At 35.3% G+C, this 19,789-nt stretch overlaps 1 pseudogene; it reads right to left on the minus strand.

Moving 5' to 3' along the window:
* LOC111430251 overlaps window positions 1–7,353 on the minus strand; it is a 10,274-nt pseudogene extending 2,921 nt beyond the window's left edge.
* Window positions 7,354–19,789: the final 12,436 nt, after the last annotated feature.

Below are 19,789 nucleotides of genomic sequence, written 5' to 3' on the forward strand. Positions count from 1 at the left end.
CGATTTTAAATCAATCTTAGTAAAAAGACTACATTCATGGAATTCATCAAGCATATCATCTAATCTGGGAATTGGATGCCTATACTTTATTAGTTATCTTGTTTATAGCCCTACAATCAACACACATGCCAAGAACCATCTTTCTTAGGTACAAGAATAACTGGAACTGAACAAGGACTCAAACTTTCACGTACCTACCCTTTAGCAAGGAGTTCACTTACTTGCCTTTGTATCTCTTCAGCCTCCTTTGGATTAGTCTTATAAGCTGGTCGGTTTGGAATGGGCGCGCCAGGAATGAAGTCAATCTTGTGTTCAATCCCTCTAAGTGGTGGCAAACTACTAGGCATCTCTTCAGAAAATAAATCTACAAACTCTTGCAAAAGCACAACAAAATCACTAGGCAAAGAAGGGTTAAGCATGTTAGTAAAGTAACAAGACCCTTGTACATAAGTACAAGAATAGCCTGGTTAGAGAGCAAACATTCCTAGTCTCACTTGATCTAACATACAAGCTTACTGATTTGGCTTTTCTCTCTTTTTTTCCTCTAGGCTGAGTGTTACTCTCTTGCTTTTCACTCAAGCTCTCTTTTTCACTTGATTCTTTTTCAATCTCTGCTTTTGCATCAGCCTTTTGCCTTTTCTTTTCAAGTTTGCAATGATCAATAAATACATCTTTTGGAGACAATGGAATAAGAGTAGTTTTTCTACTGTTGTGAGTAAAAGAGTATCGATTTGCATACCCATCATACATTACCTGACGATCAAATTGCCAAGGCCTCCCCAGTAGTAAATCTCCAACATGCATGGATACAACATCACATAAAACATCGTTAACAATTTTTCCAATAGTAAAAGAAACAAGAGCTTGTTGAGTTACTCGTACTTCCCAATGATCATTCAACCATTGAAGCTTGTAGGGTCGTGGATGTAGTTGTGTCTTTAAATTAAGTCTTTTGACCAGAATGGAACTCACAACATTGGTGCAACTACCGCTATCAATGACAACACTACAAGGTACAGCTTGAACAAGACACCGAGTTTGAAATAAGTTCTCCCGTTGGTCTAGGCCGTTCTCCTTAATGTGGGTGTTTAGAGCTCGTCGAGTAACCAAAGATATATGTGTAGGGTCCTCTTCACTAAACTCCTCACTCTCATCAGTTTCCTCATTTATGTTGTCATGTGCCTCGTTGATAAGGCAAATCTAATCCTCAGCCCAACGATCCAAGCTTTTGTTTGAAGTAAGAACCCTTGAATCAAAGTAATTAACACCTTCTTATACGAAATTTGGATCAACCAAGAGATAAGGCTAGAATTAGATTACCTCTTATGATTGAAGATCTAGAAGCAAGATTTGAAAACCTTGTTCTAAATTGAGTCACTCCACAATCTAACTTGATCAAGGCTTGATTGAATGGCTCGGGTGCAACTCTACCACAAGAATTGCTTGAAACTTAGAAATGGCAAATATGATGCTTGGATTTCTAAGGGAAACGTCTCAATTTGAGATCTGAATTACATTCATCCACGAATCTGCATTTTACATAACATATTGCGGGTATTTATAGTCTCCCGACAAAAGACGTTTGTGGCCGGGATTCAATCCCGATCCCCTTTAATCTCCACAAATGACGAAGTCAATTTTGACCAATTGACCATTACAAAATGAAAACAAAAAAACAATAAAATTTGTCAACAAATGTTGATATGTTTTGAGTGGTTAAAGAAATAAACTTGAAATCTATGAGGCTTCACTTGTGTAGGTTCAAACCCTGTTGTTAACATTTTAATGTTTTCCAACTTCAATTGTCCTTTGAACCGAACTGATCCAATCGTGTAAGAGGTCCAGTTGAAACATTTGGAAGACCGTGATTCTTATCATCTTCCCCCTCTTCAAAAGGATTCGTCATCAAATCAGAAAAATCATCACCTACATCAAAAGGACTCAAGTCGTCAACATTAAAAGTAGAACTGAAGGTCAATTTAAGTAGAATGTTCTGAAGGTCAATTTTATATGCATTGTTATTAATTCTTTAAAGGACTTGATAAGGGTCATCCCCTCTTGGATGTAACTTTGTCTTCCGTTGAGATGGGAATCACTCCTTGCGAAAATGTATCCAAACCCAGTCACAAGGTTTAAAAATGATTTCCTTCCGTCCTTTATTAATCCTTGAAGCAACTTTGAAATTTTGGTTCTCAATTCTCTCCTTCTCACCTCCTTGTGCAATGTTTTGATCAAGTTTGCTGTACTTGTGGCTGCGTCACTCACAAAAATATTAGAAGAAATAGGAACCAAATCAAGAGGCGTAAGTGGATTAAATCCATAAAGAACTTCAAAAGGAGAACAATGAGTTGTACTATGAATTGCTCTATTATATGCAAACTCTACAAATGGCAAACATTCCATTATAGCCCTAAGCAATGATCCTAATGTTCTATTAACCACCTTAGTTTGTTCATCCGTCTGAGGATGACATGTAGTTGAAAACAACAATTTGATACCCAATTTACCCTACAATACTTTCCAAAAGTGACTTAGAAATTTAGCATCCCTATCACTAACAATTATTCTAAGGATTTCATGTAATCTTACTACTTCCCTAAAAACTAAGTTAGCAACATGTTTTGCATCGTCCGTCTTGTTACATGCAATAAAATGAGCCATCTTACTAAATCTGTCTACCACAACAAAAATACTATCTTTACCCTTTTTAGTGTGCGGTAAACCAAAAACAAAATCCATAGATATATTAGTCCAAGGTTCATCAATTCTTCTATCAATTTTCCCCTCCCTGATTTTCTTCCGAACTTTAGAAGTGCTTCGGTTGGTCTCTCTCTATCAAAGAATTAAGTGCTGGAGACTCGGCTAGCAGAAGATCATAGATCATACTTCTTTCTCGATTGCTTTTCCCAAAGAATAGAGGTTTTTAAAGTAATAGCACAGATTTTGTCTTTACCGTGAAGACTGAAGGAAAGAGTACCCGGAATTTGAGACTTTCTATACCCTACTACTATACCCAGAATCCTCTATTAACCAAAGGTATTCGTGCTTGGTTGGATGGCGGCTCAAGATCAGCCTAATGAAAAGACCTGATAGTCCCTGAGGAGGTTCCCCGGGGAAAGGCTCTTTCTTTATTTAATGGAACTTTCTAGCTGGTGTTGTGACCAAGAACCAGTTTGTTTTGCTTGGTGGGCCGGGAATGCCCGACTTATCCATTTATACGGTAAACTAACTACTGGGGGCTCATCTATTTCCTAATTATTGAATCGGGGAAAGAGACGAACCCTTCTCCTATAGTACCTTCCAGTCCCTCTTTTGTCTTCTCGAGCGAGTTCTATAGATTCCATAAGCCAATAGGTATATTCAAAGGAGTGTACAATCCATTTGGTTGTGATCTAGATTTAGCTTCTTTGCATTTAAAGCATTGACTACAAAATTTATGAACATCATGCTTCATTTTCGGTCAAAAGAAGTGTTCATGCAACATATTATAAGTTTTATTAATCTCAAAATGTTCCATTGAGCCACCACCATGTGCGTCTTCTACAAGCAAATCTCTGATAGAGCATTTAGGAATACAAAGCTTACTTTTCTTAAATAAGAATTCATGAAACACATAATAATCATCTACAGCTGTTTTTGTAAGACAAGATGCATAAATAATTCCAAAGTCGTGGTCATCTCGATATAATTCTTTAATATGCTCAAATCCAAGAATTTTTGCACTGAGAGAAGTAAAAAGATTGTACCTTCTAGATAATGCATCAGCTACCACATTGTCCTTACCTTGCTTATATTTGATGACATACGGAAATGTTTCAATAAACTCCACCCACTTTGCATGCCTACGATTCAGTTTGCTTTGACCCTTAAGATACTTCAAGCTTTCATGATCAGAGTGGATCACAAATTCTCTAGGCCATAAGTAGTGTTGCCACACTTGCAATGTACAAACTAAAGCAAACAATTCTTTATCATAGGTAGGATAGTTCAAAGCTGCCCCATTTAGTTTTTCACTAAAATATATTACGGGTTTGCCATCTTGCATCAAAACAGCACCTATGCCCAAACCACTTGCATCACACTCAATTTCAAAAGTTTTATCAAAGTTAGGCAAGACAAGTAATGGTGCATTGGTTAATTTATTCTTAAGCTCATTAAAGGCATTCTCTTATATATCTCCCCATTTAAAAACATTATTTTTCACTAAGTCATTCAATGGTGCAGCTATGGTGCTAAAATCTTTTATAAATCTTCTATAGAAGCTAGCTAACCCATGAAAACTACGAATGTCTGATAAGATAAGGAATCACTACAAGAGGAATAAGATTCGGATTACCTTGTTGATCGAATATCTCAAGGCAAGAAAACTTGTTTGAGATTCGAATCACTCCACAAGCAAGATCGATCATGTCTAGCTTGAATGATTCTTGTTGATTAAATATCTCAACGCAAGAACACTTGTTTGAGATTCGAATCACTCCACAAGCAAGATTGATCATGTCGAGCTTGAATAATTTTACATACAACCTAAACTACATAGAATTGCAAAGAAACTTAGCCATTGGCTAAAGAAAAGCACAAATGCTTCTTTTACTATATTTTCCAAGTCTACTTACAAATACAACATACATGACTTTATATAGCCTAAAAATGAAACTATTAAAGGCATTCCAAGAGTTGTAACATTCATACTTAATGGTCATAATTAACCATTATGTAATTGTAACCTGAAGTAAATAAAAAGTCATAAAATACAATAACTCTAAATTGTAATTCACCCAAAATTTATAACAATCAAACTTCATTCTTCTTCAATGTGGCATGAATTGAAACATCTTTTGATAATTTTGACAACCTTTTCTTCACATCTTCATTGAAGTATATTGTATAATTGATGTCTTTTGGTTCATATCAACGTCACTTGCATTTTGTGGTGTTGGCCAATCTCTGATTGCTTTAACTTTCTCTTCATCTACTTCCACTCCATTTTTACCAACTATGAAGCCAAGAAAGTTAACTTTTTCCATGCAAAAACTACACTTATTAAAATTAGCATAAAGTTTCTCTTTTCTAAGTGTAATCAAAACTAACTTAACATGCTCCACACGCTCATGCAAGGTCTTTGAATAAATTAAAATATCATCAAAATACACAACATGTTTTCCTAAATATTCTCTCAAAACGTGATTCATTAAGCGCATAAATGTACTAGAAGCATTAGTTAACCCAAAAGGCAGAACAAGCCATTCATACAATTCAAACTTAGTTTTGAACGCGATTTTCCATTCGTCTCCTACATGCATTCTAATTTGATGATATCCAGATTTCAAGTCAATCTTTGTAAATAAACATGAACCATGCAATTCATCAAGCATATCGTCTAGCCTAGGAATAGGATGTCGATACTTTACCGTGATTTTGTTGATGGCTCTACAATCCACGCACATGCGCCACGTCCATCTTTTTTTGGCACCAATAAGACTGGTACAGAACATGGACTCAAACTCTCTCGTATATAGCCCTTCTTCATAAGCTCCTCTACTTGCCTTTGAATTTCTTTAGTCTCAGTTGGGTTGGCTCTATAAGTACAAAGATGGTTTGTTGTGAGAACATTGCCCTTCTAACCTCTCCAACTCTAGCCAAACAAAGATGGTTTCACTCAACTCTTTTTTCTCAAACTCTTTCTTTTTTCTTCCAACTTTAATTGATCAACAAATACATTTGCAAAACTCAAAGATACAAGAGTGGTTTTTCTACCATCTTTTACAAAAGAATACCGATTCAAATAGCCATCATACATAACCCTCCTGTCAAATTTCCATGGTTGGCCAAGCAATATGTCTCTAGCATGCATTAGTAAAAAATCACAAAGAACTTCATCTTTATATTTTCCTAAAGTAAAAGAAATTAAAGCTTAAGAAGTTACCTTCATTGTTCCCCTGTCATGGAGCCATTGAAGCTTGTACGGTTTAGGATGGTGTTGGGTTGGAATTAACAACCTTTTGATCACATTGTACTTATGACATTGGTGCCGCTTCCATTATCAATTACAAGACTACAAGAAGTCCCCTTGACTAAACACCTTGTGTAAAATAGGTTGTCTCTTTGATCATCAACATCATTCTCAGTAACTTGAGTTTTAAGAAGTCTTCTAGTTACAAGTACCAAATGACTCCCATCTTCTAGTTCCTCCTCATTCTCCTGTATTTCCTCTTCAACTAACTCATCATGGTCACTTTCCAAACTATCTGTGACAACTTGTCCATTCTTGATGATCATGATTCTCTTGTTAGGACAATTACGACTAAGATGACCAATTCCTTGACATTTCCAACGTTTGATGTCTCTATTTCTTTCTCGAATCTCCTTATATTCCTCCGCTTTCTCTTTACCCTTGGAGGTCCCAGCTTTGTTCTTTTTGTCAAGATCATACTTGCGTCAAGTGTTGAAAGTAGTAGACTTTGAAATACCATACCTCTTGGAGTTCTCCTTCTCTTAAGCTAGTTGCCCTTTGATTTTGACAGCAAGGTGTAACAATTCTTGCATGTCAAAGTACGCTTGCCTATCCACGTGATGAGCAAGTTGTCGGTTTAACCCACCAAGAAATCTAGCCATTGTATCTTCCTCATCTTCATCAAGACATGCTCTATTCATAAGGGTCTCCATTTCTTTGTAATATTCTTCAACACTTTTGGATCCCTGTTGTAAAGTATAGAGTTTTTGCTTGAGTACTCGAGAATAATGCTTAGGAATGTACCTTTTTCTCATTAATGTCTTCAATACCTCCCACGTTTCAATTGGTTCTTCATAATTTCTCCTCCACTCTGATTTCAAAGATGTCCACCATATAATGGCGTAATCACAAAATTCAGCCACAGCAAGCTTCAACTTTCTTTCTTCACTGAAATTGTTGCAATCCAAGACATGCTCAATTTTGCTCTCATATTGCAAATACTCTTCTGGATCAGATCTCCCATAAAAAGTTGGATTTTTTAGCTTTACTCCCCTGACAACTTTTTCTTTTTCTCTCTCATACTGATACTCCCTCTCAATTCTTTTTGGTGCTAAAATTTCTTTACCCCTTCTTCTGACTCTTCCTCTCCCTCGACCGACATCTCTCCCTCCCCTAGGACTATGTCCTGTTAAAAGGGTGACATTGTCATCTTCTTCATTTTCTACTCCTTCATTCAAAAGTACTTCCCACCCTTGAAGATTACCTAAGGCTATTTCAATTCGCTCCATCTGGTCTGTCAATGTACTAATAATTTGATTCAATTGAGTAATTGTTCCGACCTGTGCTTCTCTCCACCAGGCTTCATTGATCTCCCCTCCATTTCCTCCATCTTGGTTCATGATTGTACAAATAGTAGTGGAATATGTTTAGGACCTCACACACTCAACTCACTGATTTTTCACTCAGGGACACTCGTGTTTAAACACACAAAGGTAGGCCGTTTGGGAAAGTGACTAAATTATGATCAAGCTAATATATCGGTAAAGCAATTCTGGTAGTAGTAAGCTATTCAAGGCAATCAAGATAAGTTAATTATGAAATAACAACAAAATAGAAAAAGATATGAACTAAAAAAAAAAAAAAAGGGACACGAAGATATTTTTGGATATAATTGCACACTGAAAAAAAAATCCAAAAAGAAAGGACGTGAAGATTTTAAGAACGATCTAACTCTCTTTTTTACAGAATTCTGAAAATTTAGAAGTTATCTTCAAGCGTAGATTATGAGATATATATATATACATATTGATATGAATCTTATTCCCCTTGCCTTGAGCTTGTAGTTGATATATTTTTTTTCTCATAATCTACGCTTGAAGATAACTTCTAAATTTCCCAAATTCTGCAATTCTATCCCAAAATATCTGTGTCTCTTATTTGTTTGTTCACTTCTTGTTTTATTTTATTGTTATTTCATAATTAACTTATCTTGATTGCCTTGAATAGCTTGCTACTCTCAGAATTGCTTTACCCATATATTAGCCTACCTTGATCATTATTTAGTCACTTTCCCAAAGAACCTACCTTTGTGTGTATAAACACGAGTGTCCCTGAGTGTAAAATCAGTGAGTTGAGTGTCTGAGGTCCTTAACATATTTCACTACTGTTTGTACAATCGTGAACCAAGACGAGAAAAATGGAGGGGAGATCAATGATCTAGTTGAAGAAGTCCAGAAGAATGAGGAGAAACTGGAAGATGGTATTCATTTGGCACTTATTACAAGAAGACATCTTAAAACTCAAGTTACGGAGAATGATGTTGATGATCAAAGAGACAACCTATTCCACACGCGGTGTTTAGTTAAGGGGACTGCTTGTAGCCTTATCATTGATAGTGGAAGTTGCACCAATGCAGTAAGTACTATGTTGATCAAACGGTTGCAAATTCCAACTCAAGATCATCCTAAACCTTACAAGCTCCAATGGCTCAATGATAGTTGAACAATGAAGGTAATTTCCCAAGCTCTAATATCTTTTACTTTGGGAAAATATAAAGATGAAGTTCTTTGTGATGTGTTACCAATGCATGCTGGAGATATATTGCTTGGCTGACCATGGCAATTTAATAGGAGGGTTATGTATAATGGCTATTTGAATAGGTATTCTTTTGTCAAAGATGGTAGAAAAACCACTCTTGTACCTTTGAGTTCTGCAAATGTATTTGCTGATCAATTAAAGTTGGAGGAAAGAAAGAAAGAGTATGAGGAAAAAGAGTTAAAAGAAAAACCAGAGTTGAGTGAAAAAAGAGAGAAAAATCAAAGAGAAAAAACGAAGAATGAAAAAATAGATGAAATTGAAGAAAAAAGGATGAGAGAGAGTTATTTGGCTACCGTTGGAAAGGCGAGAAGGTTTTCACAAAAATTGTTCTTTGTACTTATGTACAATGGAGGATTTTTGGTCTCTAACTATAACAACTTGGCTTTGTGTTTTTCAATCTCTTTTACAGGAATTTGAAGACATGTTTCAAGATAAAGAGATACCTCCCATTAGAGGTACTGAACATAAAATAGACTTCATTCCAAGGACTGTCATTCCTTATAAGCCAGCTTATCGAGTCAATCCAACCGAGACAAAAGAAATTCAAAGGAAAGTGGAGGAGCTCATGGAGAAAGGCTATGTACGAGAAAGTTTGAGTCTATGTTCTATACGAGACTTATTGGTGCCAAAGAAAGATGAAACTTGGCGCATATGCATGGATAATAGAGTCATCAACAAAATCACGGTAAAATATCGACATCCTATTCCTAGGTTAGACGATATGCTTGATTTATTGCATGATTCGTGTCTATTTATAAAAATTATTTTGAAATCTGGATATCATCAAATTAGAATGCGCGTAGGAGATGAATGAAAAACAACTTTCAATATTAAGTTTGAATTGTATGAATGGTTAGTTATGCCTTTTATGTTAACTAATGCTCCTAGTACACCTATGCGCTTAATATATAATGTTTTTGAGAAAATGTATGAGAAAACAGGTTGTTTATATTGATGAAATTATAATTTATTTGAAGATTTTGCTTGAACACGTGGAGCATGTTAAATTAGTTTTGATTACACATAGAGAAATTTAATTTTAATAAGGGTAGTTTTTGCATGGAAAAAGTTCTTGGCTTTATAGTTGGTAAAAAAAAAAAAGTAAATGGGACAACTTGTGAATAAATTCATCAACATTAGCAAGAAAGTTTCTCAAGTAAATTCCATCATCTTTAGCCGTCCAAATACAAGTTCCTACATTTCCATGTTTGCACCTATCACGGAGCCATAAGTGCTGCGTTTCAGGCCAAAAGCTTTCAAAAGAGACATGCATGTGGCATCTCCAATTTGCACCAATAGAGGGTTGTTCCCCAAAAGTTAACCTTGAAGTTCCATTGGTAATCATCTCCATGATTAAGCAAACGATGATACCCCAAGTCATCGTCTTTAGACTGACAATGCACAAGCAACCCAAGTTTGCTTAGCTCGTTAACCACATGAATGTAATATCTAGAAGGTCCTGGTGGTGGTAACGCGACCCTTGGAACCTGAGCCCCAACTAAAGCCACCGTGAAAAGAAAGAAAACGACAATATTATTTATCATTTCCTAATCAACCTTTAGCTTAACTACCAATTTGTGTTGGACATGTGAATAAATATACATACTTATAGTACATGCAAGAAACTAGGTAAATGCATGCTATGGTTGTAAAAAACTTAATCATTTAACTAATTTCGGTTATGCAACACAATTTAAGGTTAAGTTTGGGATAATTTTAGAGATTTATTAGATTTTGGATAACAAAATTCCTTGAATAGATAATAGTTATTAGCCCAAGAATAATAAATATTTCATTGATTTTTAAAACACTTTGATAAAATGGACAACAAAATATGAATACTTTCCGCTAGAAAATATAAAATAGAGAATGAAATTCATAGGTTACATATGGTATAGCACCAAGTCCAACAAGGTATTAAATTCCCGATTTATTTTTTAAGGTTGAACTTTCAAACTTTTTACAAGGGCCTTAGAAATTTTAAGGTGAGGTAGATCAGATAAGTTCAAAAAATTCTAGAACTATAGTTTCAAATAGGAATTGTGCATGACTTCTTTGGCAAGAATTACTCAATGCCGGTTGGGAGAACCATTATGGGGTTTTGATTTCATCATGTCACACCCTGAATCTCTAGAAAAACTTTTGCCAATCAATGTGTATAAAATAAGAGGAAAATCAAAATGTGTATTAATATATGCCAAATTCATCTAACGAGGGAAGGGGGAATGAGATACATGATTCCCTAGGTCTATAATTCCTCTATTACTTCTAAACTCTAGAGTACCCTTTTGTCACGAATAAGCAACCTACATGTAGTCTCTCATCACATCCTTAATGATAAGATAAGGAATCAATACAAGGGGAGTAAGATTCGGATTACCTTGTTGATCGAATATCTCAAGCAAAGAACACTTTGTTTGAGATTCGAATCACTCCAGAAGCAAGATCGATCATGTCTAGCTTCAATGATTCTTGTTGATCAAATATCTCAAGACAAGAACACTTGATTGAGATTCGAATCACTCCACAAGCAAGATTGATCATGTCGAGCTTGAATGATTCTACATGCAACCTAAACTACATAGAGTTGCAAATAAACTTAGCCATTGGCTAAAGAAAAGCACAAATGCTTCTTTTGATATATCTTCTAAGTCTCATTACAAATACAACATAGATGGTGATATGAACCAAGAGACATCAATCATACAATATGCTTCAATGAAGATGTGGAGAAAAGGTTATCAAAATAATCAAAAGATGTTTCAATTCATGCTACATTGAAGAAGAATAAAGTTTGATTGTTGTAAATTTTGGGTGGGTTATAATTTAGAGTTATTGTGTTTTAAGACTTTTTATTTAATTTCGGTTACATTTACATAATGGCTAATTATGGCCATAAAGTGTGAATGTTACAACTTTTGGAATGCCTTTAATAGTTTCATTTTGAGGCTATATAAAGCCATCTGATACGATAAGGAATCACTACAAGGGGAAGAAGATTCGGATTACCTTGTCGAACGAATATCTCAAGCCAAGAATACTTTGTTTGAGATTCGAATCACTCCAGAAGCAAGATCGATCATGTCTAGCTTCAATGATTCTTGTTGATCAAATATCTCAAGACAAGAACACTTGATTGAGATTCGAATCACTCCAGAAGCAAGATCGATCATGTCTAGCTTCAATGATTCTTGTTGATCAAATATCTCAAGACAAGAACACTTGATTGAGATTCGAATCACTCCAGAAGCAAGATCGATCATGTCTAGCTTCAATGATTCTTGTTGATCAAATATCTCAAGACAAGAACACTTGATTGAGATTCGAATCACTCCAGAAGCAAGATCGATCATGTCTAGCTTCAATGATTCTTGTTGATCAAATATCTCAAGACAAGAACACTTGATTGAGATTCGAATCACTCCAGAAGCAAGATCGATCATGTCTAGCTTCAATGATTCTTGTTGATCAAATATCTCAAGACAAGAACACTTGATTGAGATTCGAATCACTCCAGAAGCAAGATCGATCATGTCTAGCTTCAATGATTCTTGTTGATCAAATATCTCAAGACAAGAACACTTGATTGAGATTCGAATCACTCCAGAAGCAAGATCGATCATGTCTAGCTTCAATGATTCTTGTTGATCAAATATCTCAAGACAAGAACACTTGATTGAGATTCGAATCACTCCAGAAGCAAGATCGATCATGTCTAGCTTCAATGATTCTTGTTGATCAAATATCTCAAGACAAGAACACTTGATTGAGATTCGAATCACTCCAGAAGCAAGATCGATCATGTCTAGCTTCAATGATTCTTGTTGATCAAATATCTCAAGACAAGAACACTTGATTGAGATTCGAATCACTCCAGAAGCAAGATCGATCATGTCTAGCTTCAATGATTCTTGTTGATCAAATATCTCAAACACTTGTTTGAGATTCGAATCACTCCACAAGCAAGATTGATCATGTCGAGCTTGAATGATTCTACATGCAATCTAAACTACATAGAATTGCAAAGAAACTTAGCCATTGGCTAAAGAAAAGCACAAATGCTTCTTTTGATATATCTTCTAAGTCTCATTACAAATACAACATAGATGGCTTTATATAGCCTCAAAATGAAACTATTAAAGGCATTCCAAAAGTTGTAACATTCACACTTTATGGCCATAATTAGCCATTATGTAAATGTAACCGAAATTAAATAAAAAGTCTTAAAACACAATAACTCTAAATTATAACCCACCCAAAATTTACAACAATCAAACTTTATTCTTCTTCAATGTAGCATGAATTGAAACATCTTTTGATTATTTTGATAACCTTTTCTCCACATCTTCATTGAAGCATATTGTATGATTGATGTCTCTTGGTTCATATCACTTAACCTAGTAGAGAACCAATTGTTTACTTTTGTCCCTAGAGTTTCCACACTCTTGATATAAAGACCTGGGCAGAAAACTTAGCCTTTGCAATGGTACAAGGTGGGGAAGAACATGGTGAGTGTTGGTCTGCTTACATCCATGGGCGGTGTTAACTGGTGAACCCGTCCCACAGGCCATGATGTAACCTATGGTGAGGAGGTGCTACAAGCAGGCTACATACTAAGTTTTTGTACTCATTCCTTATTCTCTACATACTAAGCAGGCTACATACATGATAAGATAAGGAATCAACTACAAGGGGAATAAGATTCGGATTACCTTGTCGATCGAATATCTCAAGCCAAGAACACTTTGTTTGAGATTCGAATCACTCCAGAAGCAAGATCGATCATGTCTAGCTTCAATGATTCTTGTTGATCAAATATCTCAAACACTTGTTTGAGATTCGAATCACTCCACAAGCAAGATTGATCATATCGAGCTTGAATGATTCTACATGCAACCTAAACTACATAGAGTTGCAAAGAAACTTAGCCATTGGCTAAAGAAAAGCACAAATGCTTCTTTTGATATATCTTCTAAGTCTACCTTACAAATACAACATACATGGCTTTATATAGCCTCAAAATGAAACTATTAAAGGAATTCCAAAAGTTGTAACATTCATACTTAATGACCATAATTAGCCATTAGGTAAATGTAACCTAAAGTAAATAAAATGTCTTAAAATACAATAACTCTAAATTACTTTAAATTGTAACCCACCCAAAATTTATAACCATCAAACTTCATTCCTCTTCAATGTGACATGAATTGCAACCTATTTTGATAATTTTGACAACATTTTCTTCACATCTTCATTGAAGTATATTGTATGAATGATGTCTCTTGGTTCATATCAATACATGTCCTAAAAAACGACGTGTCCACAATGCAGTGTAGTCGATCTACCACTGAGTAACAAGCCTTGGACATAGGATTGTCAGGTGTATGGCTACTGTCGTATATCCTAGGGGGAGTGTCTTGGAGAATAAATCAATAACAGAATAAATACCTAGAAAGTACCAAGAACAAGAGAAAGATCTAGGTCTAGAACATGGATCAAGACCCTAGTTCTAAGTACAAGAACCAAGAACCAAGAACCATGGTACTAAGGCCCTTAAAGGATGACCAAGGTTTTAGAATCCAAGGACCAAGGTCCTTAGAATAAATTACAATAAGAACTCCAAGTCTAGAACAAGTGGGCTAGGTACTTACAACAAGAAGCAAGAACAAGACAAGAAAGAGTGTGGTATCCTAGCATATCAACGACACGATTGAGAGCCTACAAGCAGGCTACATACTAAGTCTTTGTACTCATTCCTTATTCTCTATTTTTTTAAGGTACGGAGATGGTCGAAGTCGGGAGTGGACTCTTGGGCAGGTGCCATAGAATAACCTCACCCGTCGTCCTCAACTCTTTTGTTTTAAAATGTTTTGAGTTCGTTTCTTATTTTGTGTTTTAAACATTGTCGTGCTGTAAATTACTTATGTGCGCACACTATTTTGTTATAATATTGTCTCACCCTCTGATCGCGCTACATGATTCCATAGGTCTCAGACTTCTAAAGGTGTTCAATCCTAAGTCTCGACCCACCAATCTACGTGCTTACCCTAGACTCAATTCGATTCTGTTGCTTATTCTCAAAAGGGAAGGATCACACGATCATTCATCAGGAGTCACACATGCTCAATGGGGCGATAACATCCATCCAGCACCCAAAGTGCTGATAAATCAACATCTCATCCACTGTCATAGCATGATTACTTATACCAGTAGTAAAGTATACTAGGTAAGACAAGAAATTTCAACAACTAGCAAGATAAAGAGTGTTTGATATCGAAACCCTAATTCATAAACCCTAAACTCGGATGTTTGAAGTACGTACTAAAAAATCGAGTGACGTTAGACATTTTTAGAAACTTTTGTGGGGAATGATTAGGCTTGATGGTTTAGAATAGAATTTTGAAGAAACGGTGATATGAACCAAGAGACATCAATCATACAATATGCTTCAATGAAGATGTGAAGAAAAGGTTGTCAAAATTATCAAAAGATGTTTCAATTCATGCTACATTGAAGAAGAATAAAGTTTGATTGTTGTAAATTTTGGGTGGGTTATAATTTAGAGTTATTGTGTTTTAAGACTTTTTATTTAATTTCGGTTACATTTACATAATGGCTAATTATGGCCATAAAGTGTGAATGTTACAACTTTTGGAATGTCTTTAATAGTTTCATTTTGAGGCTATATAAAGCCATCTATGTTGTATTCGTAATAAGACTTAGAAGATATAGTAAAGAAGCATTTGTGCTTTTCTTTAGCCGATGGCTAAGTTTCTTTGCAATTCTATGTAGTTTAGATTGCATGTAGAATCATTCAAGCTCGACATGATCAATCTTGCTTGTGGAGTGATTCGAATCTCAAACAAGTGTTTGAAATATTTGATCAACAAGAATCATTGAAGCTAGACATGATCGATCTTGCTTCTGGAGTGATTCGAATCTCAATCAAGTGTTCTTGCCTTGAGATATTCGATCAACAAGGTAATCCGAATCTTATTCCCCTTGTAGTTGATTCCTTATCTTATCAAACGGAGAGCATAAAACAGATAAAGAGTGCTTCAAATCGAAACCCTAAACTAGGACGTTTGAAGTACGTGCTTAAAAAACCGAGTCACAGTCGACGTTTTTGGAAACTTTTGTGGGGAATGATTAGGGTTGATGATTTAGAATAGTATTTCAAAGAAACGGAGTGCATAAAATAGATAAAGAGTTCTTCAAATAGATACCCTAATTCGGAAAACCTAAACTGGGACGTTTGAAGTACGTGCAAAAAATACCAAGTGACGTTCGACATTTTTAAAAACTTTTGTGGTATGATTAGGCTTGGTGATTTAGAATAGAATTTCGAAGAAACGGGAAGCATAAAGCAGATAAAGAGTGCTTCATATCAAAACCCTAATTCAGAAACCCTAAACTCGGACGTTTGAAGTACGTGCTAAAAAAACCGCGTGACGTTCAACGTTTTTAGAAACTTTTGTGGGGAATGATTAGGCTTGAGGATTTAGAATAGAATTTCGAAGAAACGGAGGGCATAAAACAGATAAAGAGTCCTTCAAATCGAAACTCTATTTTGGAAACCCTAAACTCAGACGTTTGAAGTACGTGCAAAAAAATCGAGTCATGGCCGACGTTTTTCTAAACTTTTGTTGGGAATGATTAGGCTTGATTATTTAGAATAGTATTTCGAAGAAGCGGAGTGAATAAAACAGATAAAGAGTACTTCAAATCAAAACCTATTTCAGAAACCCTAAACTGGGACGTTTGACGTACGTGCTAAAAAACCGAGTCACAGCCGACGTTTTTCGAAACTTATGAGGGGAATGATTAGGGTTGATGATTTAGAATAGTATTTCCAAGAAACGAAGTGCATAAAACAGATAAAGAGTGCTTCATATCGAAACCCTAAACTCGGACATTTGAAGTACGTGCTAAAAAAAATGAGTGACGTTCGACGTTTTTAGAAATTTTTATGGGAAATATTAGGCTTGATAATTTGAATAGAATTTCGAAGAAACGGAGAGTATAAAACAGATAAAGAGTGCTTCAAATCGAAACCCTATTTCGGAAACCCTTAAACTACGACGTTTGAAGTACGTGCTAAAAAACCGATTGACGGCCGAAGTTTTTTAAAAATTTTGTGGGGAATGATTAGGCTTGATAATTTAGAATAGTATTTCGAAGAAACGGAGTGCATAAAACAGATAAAGAGTTCTTCAAATTGATACCCTAATTCGGAAAACCTTAAATTGGACGTTTGAAGTACGTGCAAAAACTACCGAGAGACGTTCAACGTTTTTCAAAAATTTTGTGGGGAATGATTAGGCATGATGATTTAGAATAGTATTTCGTAGAAATGGAGTGCATAAAATAGATAAAGAGTGCTTCAAATCGAAACCCTAATTCGGAAACCCTTAACACGGACGTTTGAAGTATGTGATAAAAAAACCGAGGGACGTTCGACATTTTTCGAAACTTTTATGGGGAATGATTAGGCTTGATGATTTAGAATAGAATTTCTAAGAATCGGAGAGCATAAGATAGATAAAGAGTGCTTCAAATCGAAACCCTATTTCGAAAACCCTAAACTCGAACGTTTGAAGTACGTGCTAAAAAATCCGAGTCACGGCCGAGGTTTTTCAAAAATATTGTGGGGAATGATTAGGCTTGATGGTTTAGAATAGTATTTCGAAGAAATGGAGTGCATAAAACAGATAAAGAGTGACCCAAATCAAAACCCTATTTCGGAAACCCTAAACTGGGATGTTTGAAGTACGTGCTAAAAAACCGAGTCACAACCGACGTTTTTTGAAACTTTTATGTGTAAAGATTAGGGTTGATGATTTAGAAAAGTATTTCGAAGAAACGGAGTGCATAAAACAAATAAAGAGTTCTTCAAATCGATACCCTAATTCGGAAAACCTAAACTAGGACGTTTGAAGTACGTGCAAAAAATACCAAGTGACGTTCGACATTTTTCAAAAATTTTGTGGGGAATGATTAGGCTTGTTTATTTAGACTAGAATTTTGAAGAAACGGGAAGCATAAAAAAGAGAAAGAGTGCTTCATATCGAAACCCTAATTTAGAAACCCTAAACTCGGACGTTTGAAGTACGTGCTAAAAAAACCGAGTGGTGTTCGACATTTTTAGAAACTTTTTTGGGGAATGATTAGGCTTGATTATTTATTATAGTATTTCGAAGAAACGGAGTGCATAAAAAGGATAAAGACTGCTTCAAATCGAAACCCTATTTTGGAAACCCTAAACTGAAACGTTTGAAGTACGTGCTAAAAAACCGAGTGACGACCGACGTTTTTTGAAAATTTTGTGGGGAATGATTAGGCTTGATGATTTAGAATAGTATTTTGAAGAAACGGAGTGCATGAAACAGATAAAGACTGCATCAAATCGTAACCCTTATTCGGAAACCCTAAATTCGGACGTTTGAAGTCGTGCTAAAAAACCAAGTAACGGTCAACGTTTTTCAAAAATTTTGTGGGGAATGATTAGGTTTGATGATTTAGAATAGTATTTCAAAGAAACGGAGTGCATAAAACAGATAAAGAGTGCTATAAATCGTAACCCTAAACTCGAACATTTGAAGTACGTGCTAAAAAAACCCACTTTCATTCGACGTTTTTCGGAACTTTTGTGGGGAATGATTAGGCTTGATGATTTAGAATAGAATTTCAAAGAAACGGAGAGCATAAAACAGATAAAGAGTGCTTCAAATCGAAACCCTAAACTAGGACGTTTGAAGTACGTACTAAAAAAACTAAGTTACAGCCGACGTTTTTGAAAACTTTTGTGGGGAATGATTAGGGTTGATGATTTAGAATAGTATTTCGAAGAAACGGAGTGCATAAAATAGATAAAGAGTTCTTCAAATCAATACACTAATTCGAAAAACCTAAACTGGGACGTTTGAAGTACGTGCAAAAAATACCAAGTGACGTTCCTAGAGGGGGGTGAATAGGGTTTCAACAATGTAATTATTAAATTTTTTTTTAAAAAAAATCAAACTTGATACCATGCAAAATATATATATATATATATATATATATATATATTTTTAATAACAATCAATCTTCATACCATGCAATAAAACTTAACAATAATTTAGAACTTAGAAAGGAAAAGGGTTAGAAAATATAACATAGTAGTTTTATAGTGGTTCGGTCAAACTCGACCTACTCCACTCCAGCGCCTCTTGGGAATTTGAATAAAACTTTATGACTTTTTACTCGGATCAGATCCCAACCGCTACACCGCTCCTTTTACGAGTGCAAGAGCAAACTCAATCCTTTCCACAGCTCAGGATCAAACTGGTACACCGCTCTTTTTAAGAGTTCAAGAACAAATTCAATCCTTTCCACGACTCAGGATCAAACCGGTACAACTGTCTGAATTTAATAGAAACACACCACACACCACAACTCTCTGAACGAGTAGATTTACAATTTTCTCACACTACAATAGACATCTCTCTCAGGATAAGATAAACAGAAATAAAATTGGAAGCTTTGGAGAGAGCAAAAATGGAGATTTTAAAAAAAATTTAGATCGAGGAAACTATGAAACTTGTGTATTGTGAAATGTTCTGTCTGTTATGTTCTGAAAAATACGAAGAGATGATGAGTTTAAATAGCGATCAAGTTGTAAAAATAGGAATTGATACGGACCACTAAAACGTGAATCAAAACGTGGACCACAAAAAATAATATTTATTTATTTTTAAATTTATCGTAAAAAATTATAGACCACATGTTTCATTTAAATAATTCTCATATTGAATTCAAAGTGCCATGCTATTATTACTTAATATTCATATTTTCTATGGCTAAGGCATAGTTTTTCTTTTTTGTCTAAAAAAACTCATTGCCGCCCAGCGTGAGCGAATGCTAGACATTTGGTAATTTCTCCTCCGACCAGAGTAAAAGATACCATTGAAGCGGCTAATCCCATCATATTGTATGTATATTTGGTTTCACAAATTGCATAGTATCATAAATAGCTATTCCCGCTATTACCCCTCCACCGGGAGAGTTTATAAATAAATACTGATCTTTGTTCTCATCCTCTATACTGAGATATATCATATGACCAATAATTTGATTCGAGATCTTGCTCTCAACGTCTTGACCTAAAAAAAGTAATCTTTGTCGATAAAGTCAGTTGATTAGGATAAAATTGTATCCCTTAAGAACGGTATGGGCACCTTTTGATGCATACGGTAAAAA

Source organism: Cucurbita moschata, unplaced genomic scaffold (assembly GCF_002738365.1).
Source record: "Cucurbita moschata cultivar Rifu unplaced genomic scaffold, Cmos_1.0 Cmo_Scf00033, whole genome shotgun sequence".
NCBI classification, from domain to species: Eukaryota; Viridiplantae; Streptophyta; class Magnoliopsida; order Cucurbitales; family Cucurbitaceae; genus Cucurbita; species Cucurbita moschata.